Here is a 24,155-nt window from a genome sequence, read left to right as displayed (position 1 = left end):
TTGGGCGCCAGTTCGTATACACCACGAACAAAATAACAAATGAACAATAAAATAAGAAAATGAAATGAAAATGAAATAATAAAATAAAACAGAGAGCAGTTTTCAGGTATTGGAAAAGGAAAGCAAGAAAGAGATAGTTGCAATAAATAAATAATAATAATATTTAATTAAATCCCGGGTTGGTAGCCATTTAACCCGATATATTTTAATTTATAATTATTCAGCGGTATATAAATAATAAAACAATAATAATAAAAAAATAATATTCACTTCACAATATAAATTCTTGTGTGACCAATAGTCACATACTCAAAACAATAATTAATAAACAAATGTTTCTTTGGCTGTCACTCGCACGTGATAAATAATAAATATAAAGAATTAATTATAATACTTTTTATGCGCACAATATAAATTATATCACACTATTAATTGTGGAATACGCAGAAATTCAGGAATACTTTGATTATTTAACGCAAATTTAGTATCAGAACCACTGGTGATATTTAGATAATTGTAAAATACTGTTCAAAATGCTAAATACTAAGCAAATAATAAGGTACATATGGGTAGATATTTACCGCAAAATAATAAATAATACAAATGATAATTACCGCATTAACTCAGAAATGTTTCCAGATAAAAATTGATTAATTGTAAATATCTACCGCAACTAAAATAAAACGTTCCCAATAATACTCAAAATTATAACTAATAAATGTAAATATTTTTAATATTTACCGCCAAAACATATGGACACTCCCTAATAATTAATCCATCAATACAATAATAATTATTAGGTTTCCGAGTTTTGGATAAGTTTCCGCTGGGACAAACAAGTACGCAAGTATATATATGTATTGGAATCTACTATAAGTATTGCTCTTTCTCTCACTCCCACGTGAGAGATATACAAATGGCCACCAACGCGGGAACAAATTACACGCCAATGTATATAGCACAAAGGTACTTACAGTCTCCGTTGTAATATAAAATGCGTACAGGTTCCATTGGTCTCAATTATTAAATTGGCAATAATTACTGCAACAACTCGAATCAAATGCGATTGCCAAGTGTCCCATACACTCTATAAATTTCAATAATTGCCAAATGGCGTCCCAACAAAGAAATATTTTACGGCAACAGCAACACACCTTGCTCTTACAACTGCTTATCCACGTCTGGCCATGGCAGCACGTGAGTCCCATGCCGGCACCTCGGCCGGCGCCATCTTATAATGGTTTCTCTTTCCAACCAATGGAGCTTTATCTCTGTCGCATGTTAATGTACTCATCGACACCAACATGATGCATGAGTTGTTTTGTATGTAATTTGTCCATTCCCGACATTAAATGACCATTCGCATATTTCAGGGCCAATTAATAATATAATATTATAAACAAATATTCCCTCATTTTATTTATAAGACCCGTAAATTTATTTTAAATAAATAAACAAATTTACGGCGGCCAACTGTTGCGTTGACGCGCATGCGTCAACCAACCAAAATAATAATAATAATAATCAAATAATTAAATAAATAAATGCGCAATTATCCATCCCAGCGTATATAAAATCCATTTTACCGTTTATAAAATTCAGTAAATTTTACTGAGTTGAACGCAATTTGTATCTAGTAAATAAATTAAATAATAATCATACAGTAAATAAAATAAGATAATACATAAAATAATAATAATAATAGTAACGACAATAATAATAATATATGAGACGTGTTGAGCAGCGTGTGCTGCTATCTGCTGCCTCATCCGACCTAATGCGAAGATGCCGCGATATCTAAATATCGTGACACCCCCCCACCAGGCCGGTCTTAGCCCTCTGCAAGACCTTTGGCCGAGACAACAGCAGTCTTCGCATCCATTGGCGTGTTTCAAACAAACTCAACATTCCACTTACCTTCTCGTTCCTGCTACCATTGGGAATTAGGTGAATGAGGAATAGGTATGAATGTGTATAAATGAGTTATGCATGATTAATGAAACAGTGGCGCTTTAATAATAATAAAATTAACACGTCGAGGGTGTACAATGATCCAGTTTTCCCCGTTCGTGGCCGCCTACCAATGAGAACACATCAACGAACAAAATATCCAGAATAAATTAAAAGAAATATATCAACATAGAAGAACGAAAAATAAATAAAATACTAATAAATGTAGTTTCCCGCCCAGTGGTTAGTTTAACCCGTATCGACGGATCACCTCCGGGTCCCAAATAAACTTGAGGACACGCGGTAAATCTCACAGCTGCTGTAAACCCGTGCGGCCGCTACTGCTGAAATAAAGACAATCGTTTAAAATTACTCACACCGGTTCTTTAACCTAATATGTCCAGAGTAAGCAATAGTAAAATAGCAAAAGCAGTAGAAAGATTTACAGAAAATAGAGTTCTCATGCGACCATCAAATGGGTTAGACCCAGCCCCGGGGTCATTAAACTCCTCTGGTGATCGATGAACTGCTGCAACCACCTTGTTCCTCTGTCGGTTGAGGGGTTACCACGCTATGAGAACCGTCACCCTCTATTGACGGCCCGCATTGGCGTTTATTGACAGTATAGATCGCGGTGGGCACTGGCAAGTCACTGCAGTCTCGCCCATAGTCCCACATCTTGGACATACATCCCTGTGCGGCTCCCGGCAATCATAACTGAGATGTTGCAATGACCCACAATTAAAGCAGAATCTCGGCCTGCGGAACGGTGGTGCACGTGGATTCATATTTCCCGGGCCTCGGGACGTCGACGGATTCACTGGAGCGTTTCCACCAGGTACCATTGGTGGAATTTGCGGTGTATTGGGCCTCACCGGTGGCCTGTTCGGTCCTGACGGCTTATCAGGCTTGCCTGCATTTCCCACTGGAGCCAATTCTGAGTCAGAAACTTGCCTGTCACGTTTCTTGGACTTCTTGAACTTCGTTGACTTGGTCTTTCCCACTGGTGGTGTTTGTTTCTCAGACCCACTAGATTCATGATCATCAACCGCGTGCATCAACCCTCGATGCTCCCGTGGTTGTTTTGGTCCGTAAGCATATGAACATTCCTTTACATATGTCTCTTCCCTTGATGGTGGTGCTCGACGGTTCCTTGCCGCACGCCATCTTTCCTCTAGACGAGTCGCTTCGTGCAGTAATGAGGAATATGTCTCAAATTTACCTGCTGGACAATGATCCCAAAACTCCGGTCGCAGGCCTTGGCACGCTCGACGTACTTGTCGAGATTCGTCTGGTGGGTGACGTAGTCGAGAATATAAACTCTGTAAACAGATCAAATAATTTCGAGCTGATTCCTTTTCCCCTTGGTTTCGTGCCCGAATATCTGCTTTGATCTCCCGCTGGCGCCTTCCACTAGTAAACCACGTGCGAAACTCGTCTTTGAACTGCTCCCATCGCGTCCACCGTTCAAAGTTTGCTGAACACCACGTTGCAGCAACACCGGTAAACACTTCTGGCAGGACTGCCAACCGATCTTCATGTCGTATGCCCGCACTGCGCATTAACACGGACAGTCGCCGCAGGAATTCATCTCCTGTCATTGAGCCATCCCCAGCGAATGACAGCTTCCAATTACGCGCGATTGCCCCATAATCGCGATCCCGGCCATGGGATCTTGACCTTGAACGTCGGTCGGCCCTCTGGCTGCCATATGAATCATTTGAAGACCATGATGGACTACCGCTGGAGTCAGAGTCATCTCCATGGTCCGATGGTCTCCCATGATGTTGTTGACAAGTTGCCCCATGGCCCCGATTTGCCGTTGGTGGCCAATGTACATGCACATTTGACGCCGTGGTAGTGCATGCTGGTGGTATCATACTCATTTGAGGCCCACACGCATTCACCGTTTGCGTGGTGGCCCTCAAGTTACCCATTTGCCCCGCTGCCGTATGGATGGCGCTTAAATACGACGGTATGGACGCAGCTACACAGCTGCGAATTGGTGACGACGCCCGAAATGGATCCAGCGGACGTAATGTGTTTGCTGCTGACGTGCCAGCGGTCACATTCGACAACATGGCCGTAATTCGGGTCTCAAACACCCGTAACACCTCTACGACATCCCGATGGGTCGCAAATGCATCCATTGGGGCTTGCTGCTGCACCCCTGAAGCGACAGATACTGTTGGAGTACTAGTGACCGGCACACTTGACTCCCCAGTCGTTGCAGAGACCCCGGTATGAATTCCCATGGATTGCAATCGGTCCATAATGGCCAAATCGTCCCGTTCACGACCAACAGCTGACTCCCGCATCAGCTCATCCACCATTGGGTCCCACAAGACGTCTTTACCGTCATCACGGTCCATTAAACGTCTGACCCGATCACGAATGACACTGTCTGTCCCATGGTGATTCAACCACCGACTGCGTAAATACTCTCGCAAAGCCGCGACATCCACGTACTCTGGGATAGTATCAGATCCTGACGGAATTTCATCTACGGCTGGGCTCCATCGGACATTGAGGGCACCCAGCGCCCTCTGGTGGTATCGATTTAATCGATTCCGAAGAACCAGTGGGGACCCAAATGTTGATAACCCAAAGCTGGCCAACAACATTTTAAGTTTTGATGGTGGTTGATCCAGCAACCACGTAAGCTCAGTCGGTGGTAATGTACTATCACTACCGTGCTCCTCGTCGTGACCCTCGTTGTCCTCTAGTGTCAACGTGTCATTGGGCCCATGATGACCTGCGGCTCGCAATTCATCACCCAATGGTATGGTGGTTGGGGGCTGACTCGAGTTTGACTGCCCGCTTGGCGGGTCATCATTATCGCCTCCACGCATTCGTTGGCATGCCGCCAATAACGCACTCGATTCGTCCCAAATTTCGCGCCACGACTCCATTTTAAATTTTTAAATAAATAATACACGATAAATTAATCAAATAAACACGAATTGTTAATCGCAAACAAAATAAATAAATTACCCGGAAACAACAACCCGAAATCTCTTGCTGCAATCCAAATCTCCGCACCAAAACCTGAAACTTCAAAAGAAAATCGAACCGAACGATTTCAATGGCTCCCTGGCCCCACGTTGGGCGCCATATAACGTTCACTACTATTTCACACTACCCACGGCGGAGTGTGGTTAGTGTCAAATAGGCGTTATGGCCCACCGATGGTGAAACTGAAACTAAAAATAATAAAACAGAAAAAAACAAAACCAAAAATGTCCTGTGGAGATGCCCACGATCCCACTGGACACGCAGCTCTTCTCAGGCTGGGTTAGAAATCCGAATTGGGCGCCAGTTCGTATACACCACGAACAAAATAACAAATGAACAATAAAATAAGAAAATGAAATGAAAATGAAATAATAAAATAAAACAGAGAGCAGTTTTCAGGTATTGGAAAAGGAAAGCAAGAAAGAGATAGTTGCAATAAATAAATAATAATAATATTTAATTAAATCCCGGGTTGGTAGCCATTTAACCCGATATATTTTAATTTATAATTATTCAGCGGTATATAAATAATAAAACAATAATAATAAAAAAATAATATTCACTTCACAATATAAATTCTTGTGTGACCAATAGTCACATACTCAAAACAATAATTAATAAACAAATGTTTCTTTGGCTGTCACTCGCACGTGATAAATAATAAATATAAAGAATTAATTATAATACTTTTTATGCGCACAATATAAATTATATCACACTATTAATTGTGGAATACGCAGAAATTCAGGAATACTTTGATTATTTAACGCAAATTTAGTATCAGAACCACTGGTGATATTTAGATAATTGTAAAATACTGTTCAAAATGCTAAATACTAAGCAAATAATAAGGTACATATGGGTAGATATTTACCGCAAAATAATAAATAATACAAATGATAATTACCGCATTAACTCAGAAATGTTTCCAGATAAAAATTGATTAATTGTAAATATCTACCGCAACTAAAATAAAACGTTCCCAATAATACTCAAAATTATAACTAATAAATGTAAATATTTTTAATATTTACCGCCAAAACATATGGACACTCCCTAATAATTAATCCATCAATACAATAATAATTATTAGGTTTCCGAGTTTTGGATAAGTTTCCGCTGGGACAAACAAGTACGCAAGTATATATATGTATTGGAATCTACTATAAGTATTGCTCTTTCTCTCACTCCCACGTGAGAGATATACAAATGGCCACCAACGCGGGAACAAATTACACGCCAATGTATATAGCACAAAGGTACTTACAGTCTCCGTTGTAATATAAAATGCGTACAGGTTCCATTGGTCTCAATTATTAAATTGGCAATAATTACTGCAACAACTCGAATCAAATGCGATTGCCAAGTGTCCCATACACTCTATAAATTTCAATAATTGCCAAATGGCGTCCCAACAAAGAAATATTTTACGGCAACAGCAACACACCTTGCTCTTACAACTGCTTATCCACGTCTGGCCATGGCAGCACGTGAGTCCCATGCCGGCACCTCGGCCGGCGCCATCTTATAATGGTTTCTCTTTCCAACCAATGGAGCTTTATCTCTGTCGCATGTTAATGTACTCATCGACACCAACATGATGCATGAGTTGTTTTGTATGTAATTTGTCCATTCCCGACATTAAATGACCATTCGCATATTTCAGGGCCAATTAATAATATAATATTATAAACAAATATTCCCTCATTTTATTTATAAGACCCGTAAATTTATTTTAAATAAATAAACAAATTTACGGCGGCCAACTGTTGCGTTGACGCGCATGCGTCAACCAACCAAAATAATAATAATAATAATCAAATAATTAAATAAATAAATGCGCAATTATCCATCCCAGCGTATATAAAATCCATTTTACCGTTTATAAAATTCAGTAAATTTTACTGAGTTGAACGCAATTTGTATCTAGTAAATAAATTAAATAATAATCATACAGTAAATAAAATAAGATAATACATAAAATAATAATAATAATAGTAACGACAATAATAATAATATATGAGACGTGTTGAGCAGCGTGTGCTGCTATCTGCTGCCTCATCCGACCTAATGCGAAGATGCCGCGATATCTAAATATCGTGACAAACAATTGTATGTATCAATGAACATATAGTATTTTCATATATTTAGAATGATACCTCTGTTTAAAAATAGCCTAGAATTAAAAGAAAGTCCACATCGAAACGTATCCCTAAACAAATAATTACGGCTTGAACTAAACATTTGAGCCGAAAATTGCATTGGTTAGTCCAAACGCCTAATCTACGCAAACCAAATATTAAATAATTAATAGTCGGACATAACACATGCACATGTACAACAGGTTGTAGCAGGTTACGAGTTTGCGAATGTACATATAAAAATACCCTCAAAAGTTTGTTTTGAATTATGGAAAAATTATGGAAAAATATTGCTTTGTTACTTACGTAGGCCAGAACAATGAAGACAAATCAGAAGTCATTGTTGAATCTAAAATGATTTGCCAAAAAATAGGCCGGGAGTTTTATGAAATGGAATTAAGTGATGTTAGAAAAGATAATTTATTTATTGTGAATTCCAGCACTCACAATGGTCATGTAAAAGTATTAGATTATGATGGTAAGTAATAATAATTACTTAATTAAAAAAAGTACTTGAATTCAAAAAAATAATAAAACTTAAAAAATGTATGATCCTGAAGTAAGCAGACAATTGAAAATCTTCGGATTATTTTTTTGACAAATCAATTACAAAAAAATAAAAACTAAAAATATGCACATGTAGAAAAGTTGAAAAACTACAAGTGGAATTTTTCCAATCTTTTTTTATAATTTACCGTCTAAAAAAAAATCCTGGCCATGTGCTATTTTCCATTTATTATTTAATTTTAATTATTTTTAGATGATGAAGAGGCCCTCAGAGAAAGGAGTAAAACTGGCAGGAAGATTCCTATCATCAGCTGCAATTATACGCCAGCTAAACAAAAAAAAAGTGAGAAACCGGCCCAACCAGCAACTCATGTTGTTAAAAAAAAAAGGCCAAAGCAAAAAAATGCAGCCACGATGAGGGTATGACAATCTATATATATATATATATTAGGGTGGGTTGAAAAAAAACTTTTTTTTTGTTTTTCTTAGCATGAGGGTAGAATTTATACCTTATAAAAAAAAAAAATTTTTCAAGAAAAAAAAAATTTTTTTACTCAACATTTTGAGGTGTCCCACCCGTTTTTAAAATAAATATTGATTAAACGGAGAAGTTCCAACGAAAAAAATTTTTTTTGTCCAAAATCGTGGAAAACATCTAATAATTGTCGAATGTGATTTTTTTTACTTCACTTTCATTTTAATTCAAAAGAAAATGCTTTTCATTTTTGGATTTTTTACTTAAATTACAAAAATAATAGGAAAAAATTTTTTTCAACGACTGACTTTCAATTAGCTTTCAAGGGGACACCCTACAGATTCTAGAACACCATGTAATTTTATTCGTTGGGACTACCCCGTTTGATCAATTATTTATTTTAAAAACGAGTGGGCCACCTCAAAATGTTGAGTAAAAAAATTTTTTTTTTCTTGAAAAATTTTTTTTTTTTATAAGGTACAAATTTTACCCCCATGCTAAGAAGAACAAAAAAAAGTTTTTTTTCAACCCACCCTAATATATATATATTAGGGTGGTCCTTATTTTGGACATTTTCGAATTTTTATGCTCTTAGAAGCTTATGTGGTTCGAAATAAATTTAAAAAAAATATCCTCAAAGTTTCAGGTCTCTATCTCAATTTTAACCCGGGCCGCACAGCGATGTGAGTTTTCCATTTGAATAACACGGAGTTTTTGGCATTGAACAATTAATTTTTTATTCCGGCTAAAGTAATTGTTCGAATAATTTGAAACTCTGAAAAAAAGAAAAAAAATTATTTTTTTTATTTTTAGCTAAAATTTTTTTCAAATAACATATGAAATCACTCTGCATCCTTATAAGTTCTTACTTTTTTTCATTTTTGCATTTAAGTGGGTGAACGGTATATCTTTGTTGCGGTGATACAGTATAATCAGGAACTTTGCATTAGTGTGCAGTAAAGTGTTCCTTAAAAGGATTTTTCGAATTAATTACGATCACCTTACAAACGGTTTCAGTTACAAAAGAAAAAGAATTGCCCGATAACTTAAAATGCGGCTGAGTTATAGAGAATTAAAAAAAAAATCCCAACTTTCCCATGTATTTTAAATGGGAAAACTTCAAAATCAAATGTAAAGTACTTAGAATTAAAATTAAGAGCTAAAACTTTCAGAGAATTTTTTTTAATGTCTACAACAATATTTTTCAGTGAGAGCGAAAAAAAAAAAAATAGTCGTTCCAAACGGACCACCCTAATATATATATTAGGGCGTTTCAAAATATATATATATATACATATATATATTTAGGTTTATTTATTTATTAGTTTTATATATATATGGGTCATTCCACCAAATAAAATTATTTTTACGGGGCGACCCTCGTCGATTTGGTTCAAACTTTGTGGAGTCGTTCTATATATTAAAAAAAAATTCTCTGAAAATTCGAGCCTTTCATATGCAGCTGTTTCAAAGTTATCATTTTTTGAATTTTTTAAAAATTTTTGTTTTCAACTTTTTCATTAATTTTTTTAAAGGAAAAATTTTTTTTTTTAAAAATGAGCACATACCAGTTTTTCGTAGGAAAAATTCTCAGCTTTCCAATAAAAACATTTATTTTTCATTTTATGTTACAAAAGACCGTTTAAAATTCGATTAAAGACGAAAAAACGATTTTTATGACTGTGCGGCGCTTGATACATTTAATTTGATATTTTTTTCTGAAAGCTGAGACTTTTTCCCACAAAATATGTGATTTTCACGATGTGCATATTTTTTGTTTGAATAAAATTAAATAAAATATAAACTCTCTATGATTAAAAAACGACAATTCTTATTTTTTTTTTGAGGATGTTGATAAATTTTTACCACATATATCTCCTAAGCTATCAACAATAAGTGAGATAGGGTGCACTGCTTGTGTTTCTTCCACCGTTTATGACTCAAAGTATTGTACGTCCAAATTATTTATTTTCTAAAAAAAGTCATCATTCCCTGATTAAACCAAACGATTTGAAACGGTTTGTAATGTTAAATGCCCATAAATAGGGTGATTCAAAAGTATTCAAAGTATTTCAAAACCTTAAAAAGTATTTAAAATTTTTTTTCCAATCGTTTTAAGTCGTTTCTTTTAATAAGGGATGGTTATAACAGTGAAATCAACGCTGGTAAAATTTTGAATAGCCCGACTGTATAAATTTCGCGGTGTGAGGATATGTTTTCGGGTATGTATCTGCAGTAAAGCTCTAAAAACAAAAATTATAAAACTATTTTTCATGATACCAGCATCAATGGTTCAAGTCTAGGAATTATTAATTTGAACTTTGATTCTTGTGTTTTGTTCAATAGTGATTTCAGACTATTGAAGTCATCTGCGTTAATGACAGTTCTGACTTTGAAAGTTTTATAAAAATTTGTGTGCATAATAAATAGTATTTATGGTTTGTGTTTAACTATAAATTGCAAAGCATAAGTTAGGCGTACACTAATGGTTGATCGCACCATTGGTCTTAATAGAATTTGATTCTAACTGGCTGCTGACGCTGATAATAATTTTCAATGCAGGTAATCATGAAAAAAATAGTGTGTAACACTAGATGAAACCGTGACACGACTTCAGATTGCAGTTATTGTCAGCCTCTTTACTTTCTTCTGACATCGTTGTGTTTCATCTCTTGCCACACAATGAACTATTACAGTTTGTTAAAACTATAAAATCAATGACATGTATTTAAATAATTATTGATTTTGTTCAAACAAAAAATATGCACATCGTGAAAATCACATATTTTGTGGGAAAAAGTCGCAGCTTTCAGAAAAAAATATCAAATTAGATGTATCAAGCGCCGCACAGTCATAAAAATCGTTTTTTCGTCTTTAATCGAATTTTAATAGGACTTTTGTAACATAAAATAAAAAATAGATATTTTTATTGGAAAGCTGAGAATTTTTCTACGAAAAACTGGTATGTGCTCATTTAAAAAAAAAAAAATTTCCTTTAAAAAAATTAATGAAAAAGTTGAAAACAAAAATTTTTTAAAAATTCAAAAAATCATAACTTTGAAACAGCTGCATATACAAGGCTCAAATTTTCAGAGCATTCTTTTTTTTAATATATAGAACGACTCTACAAAGTTTGAACCAAACCGACGAGGGTCGCGCCGTAAAAATAATTTTATTTGGTGGAATGACCCATATATATACACTGGTCACGAAAATTAAGGGATAGAAAAAAAATCCAAAATTTTTAGGTGATCATCAACATGCTGTAACTCGGTGAAAAATGGTCGTATAAAAAAAATAAAAAAAAAGCTAATTGTAGCCTCAAGTTTCTATTTTTTAGATATGGACCTCAAAATTTTTTATCATGTACGGTTCCGGAGTAATCATAAGAAAACCAACAAAAAAAAAATTTTCAAAATTTTTGCTGGTCTTTCAATACCTCTATGGGCGTCAATAAATTTTTTTGAATAATCCGACCGTATTAATTTTCTAGGAAATTTTATGCCTTTTAATTTGGCAGCCTAAAAAAGTCTCTACGACGATTTGGCGCCGAGTTATCATTGATCAAAGCAAAAAAGCCCATTTTGGCTTTGATAATCAATAACTCCGGATGTATTGGTTGTACAGAGAACGGAAGCAGGTTTTTGAAAACTGGAAAACATTCTCTATAAGGCAAACTTAGTGGCATTTGATAGAAAAATTTTGTTTAAAGCAATATTGTTTAGTAAAAAACAGGTCAAAATTCACAAATTTACGGACATTCGGAAATCTTGCTATAACTTTAGATATAACGGATAAACAAAGGATATCTTCTTCTTTTTTCCAACCTCAAAGTGTTCTGAAAAATCCCTGAAAATTTCAAATCGCTGCGATTTTTCTTTCTTAGCGCCCCGAAGCTTAAAATTCATCGATTTTGTCAAAAATCATCATAATTGGTAGTTTCTCGGTTTTTGTTTATTTTTTCGATTTTAAAATGTTTTTTCTACCGATAATCTTTATTTCTTTGACCAAAAAGATCGATTATCGAAAGAAGTTAAAAAAAAAAAAAATTTGAAAAAAAATTTTTTTTTTCACAATTCTTTTTTCTAAAATATTTTTTTTTGTTGTATCTGCAATGATTTATCATTGTCAAAAAAAATTCCTAAAATTTTTTTACCGCCGGCATGAGAGTTACCCAAAGCGTATGTTTGTTAAGTTGACATTTAGAGCAGATGCAGTTACAGCGGTAAAAAAAAATATTCGGAATTTTTTTTGACAATGATAAATCATTGCAGATACAACAAAAAAAAAAATTTTTTTAAAGATAATTTTTGAAAAAAAAATTTTTTTTCAAAATTTTTTTTTTTTAACTTTTTTCGATAATCAATTTTTTTAATCAAAGGAATAAAGATTATCGGTAGAAAAAACATTTTAAAATCGAAAAAATGAACAAAAACCGAGAAACTACCAATTATGATGATTTTTGACAAAATCGATGAATTTAAAGCTTCGGGGCACTAAGAAAAAAAAATCGCAGCGATTTGAAATTTTCAGGGATTTTTCAGGACACTTTGAGGTTGAAAAAAAAAAGAAGATACCCTTTGTTTATCTGTTATATCTAAAGTTATAGCAAGATTTCCGAATGTCCGTAAATTTGTGACTATTGACCTGTTTTTTACTAAACAATATCGCTTTAAACAAAATTTTTCTATCAAATGCCACTAACTTCGCCTTATAGAGAATGTTTTCCAGTTTTCAAAACCTTGCTTCTATTCTCTGTACGACCAATACATCCGGAGTTATTGATTATCAAAGCTAAAATGGACTTTTCTGCTTTGATCAATGATAACTCGGCGCCAAATCGACGTAGAGACTTTTTCAGGCCGCCAAATTAAAGGGCATAAAATTTCCTAGAATAATCATACGGTCGGATTATTCAAAAAAATTTATTGACGCCCATAGAGGTATTGAAAGACCAGCAAAAATTTTGAAAATTTTTTCTTCGTTGGATTTCTTATGATTACTCTGGAACCGTACATAATAAAAAATTTTGAGGTCCAAATCTAAAAACTAGAAACTTTAGGCTACAATTTTTTTTTTTTAGTTTTCTTATGCGACCATTCTTCACCGAGTTACAGCATGTTGAAAATCACCTAAGAATTTCGGATTTTTTTCTATCCCTTAATTTTTGTGACCAGTGTATATATATATACACTAATGCAAAAAATTAAAGGAGCAGAAAAATTTTATAAATTTTTCAGTGATTTTTGGAAGGCTGTAACTTAGTGAAAAAAAATCGTATCGAAAATTTAAAAAAAGCATTTTATAGCTTGGAATCTCTAGTTTAGGTGTATTTTTTTCAAAATTTTTTAAAAGCTCCGATTATTGCGCAAACATGAGAAATACCGCGAGCCAAAAAATTTCTAAATTTTTTTTTTTTTCCGAAGAGCCCACGGACCGCGGAAAAATTCTTTCAACTAAACGAATGCATACATCGTTTAGCAAATTTATTCAGCTTCAATTTGGTTTTTTTTTTAACCTCGTAGGACGATTTATCGCAGAGATATCAGCCTTCAAACAGAAAATGATCCTTTTGGCTTTGATCTTCGATATTTCAGGTACCAATGATCGCACAGAAAGTTAAAGGGCGGCGTTGAAAACTTGAATAAATTCTCTACAAGATCCTGTCATCGTTTTTTAAAAAAAAAAAATTTTTTTTATTTTTAACATCCATTAGAAGAAAGTACAAAAAAATGACTTTTTTTGGTTTTTTAGTAAATCAACCGCTACTCTGCAAATATCGATAAAAAAAATAATGTTGCCAGGGACTTTTTTAGCTTAATGTACCCCCAAGACCCGTGTAAATTTTTAAATTGATCTATCAAACCGTTTCTTGGGAATCATCGATCAAAGTTTAGCTAAACAATTAAAGGAGCAAGTTTTGTTCCTTTAATTGTGTAATCATAATCAAAATGAAAAAATTTTTTTTTTTCGACTTTTCTCAAATTTTTGCGTTGGTAACTCAGCAAAAGCAAGGAAATGACAAAAAAAATAAAAAATTTCCAAAAAATGTCAAAAAAAATCGAAGAAAAAAAAAAAATTGAAACTTGTTTTTCGTGTTCTAAATTTTTTTTTGACATTTTTTGGAAATTTTTTATTTTTTTTTGTCATTTCCTTGCATTTGCTGAGTTACCAACGCAAAAATTTGAGAAAAGTCGAAAAAAAAAAATTTTTTCATTTTGATTATGATTACACAATTAAAGGAACAAAACTTGCTCCTTTAATGGTTTAGCTAAACTTTGATCGATGATTCCCAAGAAACGGTTCGATAGATCAATTTAAAAATTTACACAGGTCTTGGGGGTACATTAAGCTAAAAAAGTCCCTGGCAACATTATTTTTTTTATCGATATTTGCAGAGTAGCGGTTGATTAACTAAAAAACCAAAAAAAGTCATTTTTTTGTACTTTCTTCTAATGGATGTTAAAAATAAAAAAAATTTTTTTTTTTTAAAAACGATGACAGGATCTTGTAGAGAATTTATTCAAGTTTTCAACGCCGCCCTTTAACTTTCTGTGCGATCATTGGTACCTGAAATATCGAAGATCAAAGCCAAAAGGATCATTTTCTGTTTGAAGGCTGATATCTCTGCAATAAATCGTCCTACGAGGTTAAAAAAAAAACCAAATTGAAGCTGAATAAATTTGCTAAACGATGTATGCATTCGTTTAGTTGAAAGAATTTTTCTGCGGTCCGTGGGCTCTTCGGAAAAAAAAAAAAAATTTAGAAATTTTTTGGCTCGCGGTATTTCTCATGCTTGCGCAATAATCGGAGCTTTTAAAAAATTTTGAAAAAAATACACCTAAACTAGGGATTTCAAGCTATGAAATGCTTTTTTTAAATTTTTGATACGATTTTTTTTCACCAAGTTACAGCCATCCAAAAATCACTGAAAAATTTATAAAATTTTTCTGCTCCTTTAATTTTTTGCATTAGTGTATATATATATATATATATATATATATATATATATATATATATATATATATATATAATATATATATGTGACCAGTCTGTAACTTTTTAACTAATAAACCGATTTAGATGGTTAAGGCGACAATCGAAAGAGCTTGTTGGCCATCAACTTTCCTGAAGATTTCAGATCATTTGATCAAGTAGACTCGAAAATATCGGCGAATTACGAAAAAAATTTTTTTTTTTTAGTTTTTTCATCTTATCAGCTCTAGAACTTAATAGTATATCTCTCCAAATCTGATTCGATCTGAACAGCTCACAATTTTTTTTTCTCGAAGTCAGTTCTAAAAATGGAATGCTTCGTGTATGAAAGTATTAACTAAATCAATACCATTGTTATGTCCAAATAATGTTTTTTATTTTAATAATTATTTAAAATAATTATATCTGAACTCCTCTTTGCAAAGCGCGCGAAAACGCAGCGTCAGCTTTTTCACCTTTTTTATGCGGCAAAGAATAGTGGGAAGACACCTGCAATAAGTTTAACGAATAAACAATAAACTGTCGTCACTTACCACCAATGACCATAATTATAAATTCCCCATCTAATTGCCAAGCAAAGTTAATAAAAAGCCTGAGCACCCATAGCTCAGGGCTAGTCAGTTCTTAAAACTCACGGTCCGCAAAATTTCGAACGTCGAAATTTCGTGTACTTTTATTGCAGGAATCCGCCCTAGGCGTTGAGAAGTCAATGAGAGGATTTTTAATAATATTTAACTTAAACCCTATTGCAGGAATCCGCATCTGCGTTGAAAAGTCAATAGGGCACTTCTTAAATAATCTAGACTAATTCTTATTGCAGGAATCCGCATCTGCGTGGAAAAGTCAATAAGAAATAGTCAAAGATTGCTAAATTCTATTAACCTTACTGCAGGAATCTGCCCTAGGCGTCGAAAGGTCAGTAAGGGATTTAAATTTTATATTACAATTCCTCAAATATTGATCTAAAATTCGATCTGACGCAACTGTATAATCGTGCGTCCAGTACAATATTTGTCTGATTTTAAAAACCATCCGGTAAGATCAAACCAGTGACGCAAATCACGTTAATTTGCGATTCCATCTCGTGCCGAGTTAATTTGCGCATAAAACCACTTCTCGGGTGTGGAAAAGGACGCATTAAATATAAATTAGTATCTAAATAAAATATCTGTTAAGGATGAATAATCCTATAATATAAATTAAACATAAAATTGTGAAAAACTAGTGTTGCGTAATCACAACTACATTCAAATTTGAATGTAGTTGAACTTCCGGCAAATAGAGGCAGCACCTACTGGGGCCTAGTGTCCATCTATGAGAACTTGACTTGCACTGTGCGAAGCATGCGCATGAATTTATCCTGCCTCGTGGCAAGAAGACCGACGCCATTATCTATTCGTTTATACAATTTCAAGTGTCACCACGTGTTTTGTATAATCTATTAAAATTGCGCTCATCTCGAGTAACTAATTAAACGTAATTAATTAATTACATTCAGAGTTCATTACTCTATATAAAAATATAATTATTTTTATAATCGCGAGCTCCAGAGCTCATAAAATAATTAATAAATAACATCAAGAAATCCAGTGTTCTACAACCTGTTCCTGACGAGGTTATATCATCGAGAAAGCAACAGGTGCATTTTTTATTAAACATTTACTTGCTATCAGTGCTCAATTAGTTCAAAAGACTCAGTTTTATTATTTATTTAATTATCATTATGCTCTATTTCTTGATTAATTTAAAAGTTATGTTTCGCTCAGTAGCCTCTGCTATCATGCTACCACGTGCTCAACAAATAAATTAGAATCAGTGTAATTTATCATGAGCTCATTAAATTCAATTCAATTAAGTGATCATTACTATTAAAACTCAATAACAAAATTATTTATGTATTCAGTGCTATTAAAAATAGTAATTAATGTGTTCAATAATTCACTTCGCTCAGTAACCTCTGACATCATGTTACTTATTATCATGACATTTTTGCATTCAACTCAGTGTTCAATTAAACTCAACTTGATTATTTTTAATTCATTATTTACTCGAGCTCAACTCAATATTTTGTATTCAATCATTCACGTATTCATGAGCTCAGACATTTAACAGTATTGACAATTTAAATAAACTATTTAATTTGCAACCAAGTGATATTTTGTGCTGTGACAAATAAAAATATTGTTATATTTTTAAATATGCGTATTTTTCAAACATCCCAACCACCAACCAGTCCTGGCATGTCTTTATTTAATTATTATTACAACAACTAGAGTGAATAAGTGACGTTCAGTAAAAACGTTGTAATTTGAAATACTTAATAAAACATCAAGTTCATCACTCCAACCTTGCGGTTTTCATTCGAAAGTAGTACATAAGATATCATCCTACCAACCCAGCCGCACCCATTCTACCAACCCTACAGGAAGGTCGAGTGAGCTGCAACGTTCTGGAGGGGTAAAATCTGCTGTACTAGAAGAATTGACATCGAAAGGTAGGTGAAAGAACTATTTTTCTATCATCATAAAATACTGTTGGCTTAAACAAGAGCACCAGTTTCTTCGAAGACGTTTGGGTTCTTAATTCTCGAAAAGATCCACTATAAATAATAAATTATAGGAAGATAATTTCTTCCTCATATTCTTTATTGTTGTCCGCACCCTCCAACCCGCTTGTCCAAAATTACTATCGCTACCAAAGGGAGAAATCCCGGATAAATAATTAAAAATTAAGCGGCGGACATAACATAAAGAACACTGGTGGCAGCGGTGGGATTCTCAAAATTAAAAATCCTTCTTTTTGAGCCACAGTTATCATTTTTCTACCAATTTTGAGATTAAAGGTAGATTTGTGGTAATTTTTGCTATTTTCAAAATTCTAAAAATTGTAAAATTCTAAGGTTCGTGGCATTTTTGTAAAGTGCCACGCCCAGTCTTCGTGGACTTGCCACACTTTAGCAGGTAGCAACTCCACGTATTGCAAACTCAGCATTTTCCGCCTCTCGAATCGAGTCGCGGAACGTCTGAGTCACCGTCCACGACTTCGCGACCAAAATCGCGAGTCAGCAAAAAGTCATACATCGACTTTGTCGTTCCAGCTTTGAGCTGTATAAACTAACTCTTTCTCTTTCTTTCTGACTAAGTCAGCAATTTTCATTCCGTGTTCGGTGACTTATAATTTCGCCGGTTCACACGCCACCTTAGAGTGTCGCCACCACCATTACCCGAAATAAACATCATCGGAGGCGAAGAAATCTAACGCCTCCTCCAGCTCACGGCTTAAATTCAACAATGTCCGATAACGGCGACAGACCCATCATCCGGCTAGATGCCACCCTGTACGATGCAAACACCCCTCCAACTCAGTACGATATGGCCAAGGAGCTCTACCGAGAGCTACATAAATTTAACGGTGAAGGCCCAACTTGCGAACAAGATTTTAAAGAATTTGACGCGATCGTACGCAGCTGGTTACCCTGCATCCTCCCAGAACATCATAGTATGTTTGTTGCCAAAATTGAAAAAGAATCTCTGGTTGTGCTAAAAGCATCATCGAATATACTCCGATCCACAGCGTCGAAGAACTACTTGACGCATTGGGTGAGAGATTTCATCACGGCGATCCTGCTTTTATCTGGCATAAACGTCTAGCTGCAGCGTCTCCAAAGGACGGAGAATCTATCGAAGACTTTTATTTCAGGTTACGCAGAATGATCAAAGGCCTGGAAGCTGCACTACCAGCCGAGAATCGAGATGCCATCATGTCGCAACAAGAAAAGGTTGCATTTGATCTCCTTTATTCCGCTTTGCCTGACCTTCCAAAATGTCTTGCGCGTCTAAAAAACCCCAGAACGCTGGAAGAGCTTTACAAAGCGATTAAAGAAGAGCGAACTCGCGAATGTTTGCGGCCTGCTCGGAAACGCGATTCTAACGAGTTTTCACGTAATCCTCATAAAGACTGTCGAGACTATGACCGAGACTATAACAGACGCTACTCGAGAGACGACTATCAGAGACCTCGTCGGGATTATGACGATTTCGACGATCGTAGAGAGACTAGAGGGCGAACATTTACTTACTCTAAAAACAACCACAGACGGAGTAAATATGACACGGACGACGAAGACAGTGTAGACTCTGACGCCAGTGTAGAGTCTGCAGATAACTTAACTTACGCTTACACCTCAAGTAAAGGGGGACGTAGCCAGAACCGTGACAATGATTCGACTCCACGAACATACAAGAAAAGCCCGTCACGTTCACGTACAGAAGAGCATTTTCCGGCCAGACAAAAGACTGTGACGTTTGACCCTGCTGACATAGACACTGAAAAACTGGAACATCTGAAATTGGACGCGCCATGTTGCGACTGTCCGTTCTGCCCTCACCGCGACTCGACTAAATAAGCCCCAAAGAAAAACAACGACGATCATTTAAACTTGATGAGCGCTCGACAGGCCGAGGCTACTGCGAGTATGCCCCGTGATCCTCGCCGATCTATGAGTGCCCAGCAGAGGCCTCAGACTGCGAAGGAATTCAAAATCCTTCAACGCCCCTGGAAACGAATTTTTCATCAAAGAACGAGCTGGCATTTCCTTTTATTGGAATACGCTGGTCCTCAAAGATCGACCTACCCGCCCTAGAAACCCGAAATTAGAGTAGATCGTGGCGACACCATGCTACTCCAAGGTTTGAATGGGCATCCCATGGAAACAATCGGCACTGTCAAACTGAAAGTTTTGGGATCTAAAATTCGATTTCATGTTTGTGAGGGTAATTTACCCTTCAACGGCGTTGGCATATTGGGAAACAACTTCTTGAGAAAAGAACAAGCAGAAATCTCGTACCATCATCAATCTCTGAATTTATTTTCCAGACCTTCTCGACCTCTATACTTCAGCCTCGGGGTAAAGCCATCCCGTTCGTATGTCGTTCCACCCCGTATGCGAATGTCTGTCTCTGTACCTGTCTTGAATCGAAAAATCAGACAAGGCTATCTCCGTAAGATTCTTCTTAAAGAAGGACTCTTAATGGGTGAAGCCGTTGTTTCTGTGGATGATGGCCAGGCGATGTGTATGGTGATCAACACAACATCCGACCCAGCAAAAATCGAGATCGAAACTCAAATGCTTGAGGAATTCGAATTCGATCATTTTTGACGAATATTTAGACTTATACAGAAAAATCATGACATATTTCACTTTCCGGGTGATCGTTTGGGGCGTTCCAAAAAGTTAACTTGTAAAATCGAAACCACGAGTGATACGCCAGTCCGAATCGAACAATACCGTTTTCCTCAAGAACATCGCGAGGAAATCAAGAAACAAATCGATAATTTGCTTAAACAAGGAATTATACGTAAATCAAAATCTCTGTATAATTCGCCCTTGTGGATCGTCCCTAAGAAATCTGACGCACAAGGTAATAAAAAATGGAAAATGTTTATCGATTTTCGAAATTTGAATAAGATAACCATCGGGGATGCTTACCCCTTACCACTCATAATTGACATTCTAGATCAAATCGGTGGAGCGAAATATTTCAGCGTGTTTGATCTTGCAAGCGGTTTCCATCAAGTACCAATGGATCCCAGGGATGCTGAGAAAACTGCGTTTTCCACCCCTGATGGTCATTGGGAATATTGCTGCATGCCTTTTGGGCTTAAGTGCGCTCCGGCAATTTTCCAACGCATGATGGACTCCACTTTGAGTGGTTTGACGGGAACTTAATTATTCATTTACCTGGATGATTTTGTAAGTTACGCATCTTCACTTGAAGAGCACGAAGTACGAGTGCAAAGACTTTTCAACCGCCTTCGAGAGGCTGGGCTAACTCTTCAGCCCGAGAAATGTAAATTTCTCTGCCCCGAGGTGGAATATTTGGATCTCATTATCACTAAAGATGGCGTGAAACCCGACCCAAAGAAAATTTCATCCCTTAAAAATGCACCCCACCCCCGTAATCATACGGAGGCGCGCAAATTTATGGGAGTAGCGAACTATTATCGACGTTTCATCGAAAACTTCGCCGAAAGAGCGGAACCCATCACTGACCTTACCAGAAAAACTAAACCATTCGTCTGGTCAGCTGATTCTCAAAAAGCTTTCGATGACATAAAGAATGCATTGTGCGAAAATTCATTCCTCGCTTACCCCGATTTTAATCGACCATTCATATAAGCGACTAGTTCGTCTGATGTTGGCATCTCGGGTATTTTGAGCCAAGAACTCGCTAACGAAGATCAAACTCCCGACAACCCAGATGCAAATGTCGAGATAATTGTCTCATGTACATCTAGAGTTTTGCAAGAAACTGAAACCAGATATACACACAACGAAAAAGAATGTTTGGCGGTTTTGTATGCGGCACAAAAATTTCGGCCTTACCTCTACGGTAAGCCCTTCACCTTGTATGCAAGTAGTCCTTGTATATCTTAGTTAAAGGATAGCCAAACCGTTACAGAACGCCAAATTAAATGGAGATATAAATTAAGTGAATATAAATTCTCTGTTGTTGTTTGGCATAAAATCTCCGAGCAATATACCAAAGGATTATCTTACAATCCTGAAGGAAGATCTCCGGCAGAGATTAATTCGAAAGAAACACCCATCCAAGAAGCTGTAATGTTACCGCTCAAGAAAAATTCTTGTCCAGATGATGAAGCAGTAGCAGCAGTAAAACGAGGTCGAAAACCGGGAGGTAAAAATAAACCCCGTGTCAACAGCGCTCCACAACCTCGTGATACAATTGCATCTCGCTTACGAATGAGACGAGCTACAGAACTGAACCCAAATCGGAAAAAGGTAAATTATTGTGAAATAAGTACTGTTGAACCTGACGTTTCAGGGGGTATTGAAGATGACGTATTCGAAGAAAATCAACCAGGACCATCATCAAAACCCCAAGCTCCAGTAGATCCGAAACCAGAGCCTGAAACAAATTCTGAAGAAACAGATGAGGAGGAAGAAGAAGCAGTCCGACATCAGAACGAAGAGTATCTGATGAACGAACAGAATAAAAGTTCCAGCGATCAGGGGGATGAAAATTTGCCCGTGGCGATCAACCGACAACAAATGCGGGAAGATTTGAGGAAATCACTCGAACGTTTCAACAGAGCTCTTGAACAACGGACCGTTAACATCCCAGATAAAGAAGCGGATTGCTCTGTTCGTCCAGACGACTACTACAATCCACTGCCAGTAGTCAGCCCTCAGGTGGCCAAGGAAGTCAGAGAATATCTTGAATAGAGTTACCTTCCGCAAGAATACGATGAAAACGAGGACTCAGACGAATCCGAAGAAATGGAAGAAGAAGAAGAAGAATTTCTTCGAGAAAATGGAAATACCGAAGAAGACGACGACTCCAGCGAAGCTAGCTGCTCTGAACCAGAAGTCCAAGTTGAAATAACTCCAGCAACTCCACAAGCGCCGAGCGCCGGTGAAATTCGTGAAAAATATTTCACTGCGGGTAAAAGTCCATCTACGCCCATGTGGAAGCAAACGGTTCTGAAAGCTGCACAAAAGAATTACAAAGGACTAGAATACGACGACCATTCAAAAACTTTCTATTGGAATGACGAGGTAGAAGCAGATAATAGAAATTCCACCATCATAGCAAGACCTTCTACTTGTCAAACCTTAAACACCGAAAATTTTCCAGCTGCATCTTCCAGTATAGCGCACCCAGAAACTCCCAAGTGAATGGGGGACATTTCTCCAAAAACTAACGATAATGAAAGAACGTTGCTGAACGAAAGCCAGCAACCCAGATTACCAAATAAAAATTCTACAAATGATCGTACGAGAAGGGTAGAGAGCTCTTCTCAATCAGACAAATTAGAGACCACACAATATGACTAGGCCACGGTGATTCAAGTAGAGGTACATCAAGAACAAGACGACGGAAATGAGCAGGCAAACGAATCTGATCCTCGCTATGTGACACATCCGGAAGTTGTTGACGAACAACTGGGGGATGAGCCGGCTGTGAATGACGATTTTCCACCTAAATTTCCGAGTCAAGCTCCATCGTGCATCTTCGACCCTCCATCTTCGGACATAGCCGAAGATTTGAGTGGTCAAAACTACTCACCGTCTGAAGTTTCCTCTTCATCTGGCTCTGAATCTGACAGACCTCAGAAACTGCCTAAAAATCAAATTAAATTCAAAGACAATCGAGATGGAATCACGTATGTGAGAGATCACATGGTGCATTTCTTGTCTCTGGATTGTGAAATGATGAAACCAGTTTCAAGGCTGTTGAGAGATCTCACTTTCAACAATCGAGAAGATCTGAAGGCGGCTAGACCAAAATCGGGTGACGTACTTGTCACAAAATTGGGTCAATGTTCCATCTTTACCGTTTTCGTCAAGAAAAATCATTTTGAAAAAATCGACTTAACAAATCTAATCGAAGGACTACGAAATTTGAGAGCGTCCATGTTCAAGCATGAGATTTATACGTTCCGCATAGCGAAACAGGGGGACGACTTCGATGATTTGAACATAAAACCTCATCTCATACAAGAATTGGGCGATTGTCCTATCGAGGTAACTCTTTGCGAAGGAAACATAGAAGTTCCCGCTGAAGAATTAAGCGATAAAATCATCGAAGAAAACCACTGCAGCCCTATAGCAGGTTACAAGGGCGTCGTGAAAACTTATTGGCGAATCCGCGAGAGATTCAACTGGCCCGGCATGAAGGAAAAGATCTACAGATTTATCCAAAAATGCGAAATTTGCCAGAAGGACAAACTCACGCGAATTAAAACTAAACGACCAATGATGATAACCGACACTCCCTTCGAGCCCTTCGAGAAAATTTCCATCGATACCGTTTGACCACTTCCTATGACCAGAAGTGGAAATGTCCATATCCTGACGATCCAGGATAACTTTTCGAAAGCCGTAACCGCGAGCCCAATACCCGATATCCGATCGACAACAGTGGCCGAAGTCCTTGTTGATCGATATATTTGTTATTATGGGTGTCCGAGAGTCATCCTCTCAGACAAAGGTACGTCATTTACCTCGAAAATAATACAACAGCTTGCAAAAGCTTTAAAAATACAAA

Source organism: Microplitis mediator, chromosome 7, assembly GCF_029852145.1.
Source record: "Microplitis mediator isolate UGA2020A chromosome 7, iyMicMedi2.1, whole genome shotgun sequence".
NCBI lineage: Eukaryota > Metazoa > Arthropoda > Insecta > Hymenoptera > Braconidae > Microplitis > Microplitis mediator.
Note: the sequence above shows the minus strand (reverse complement) of the source record.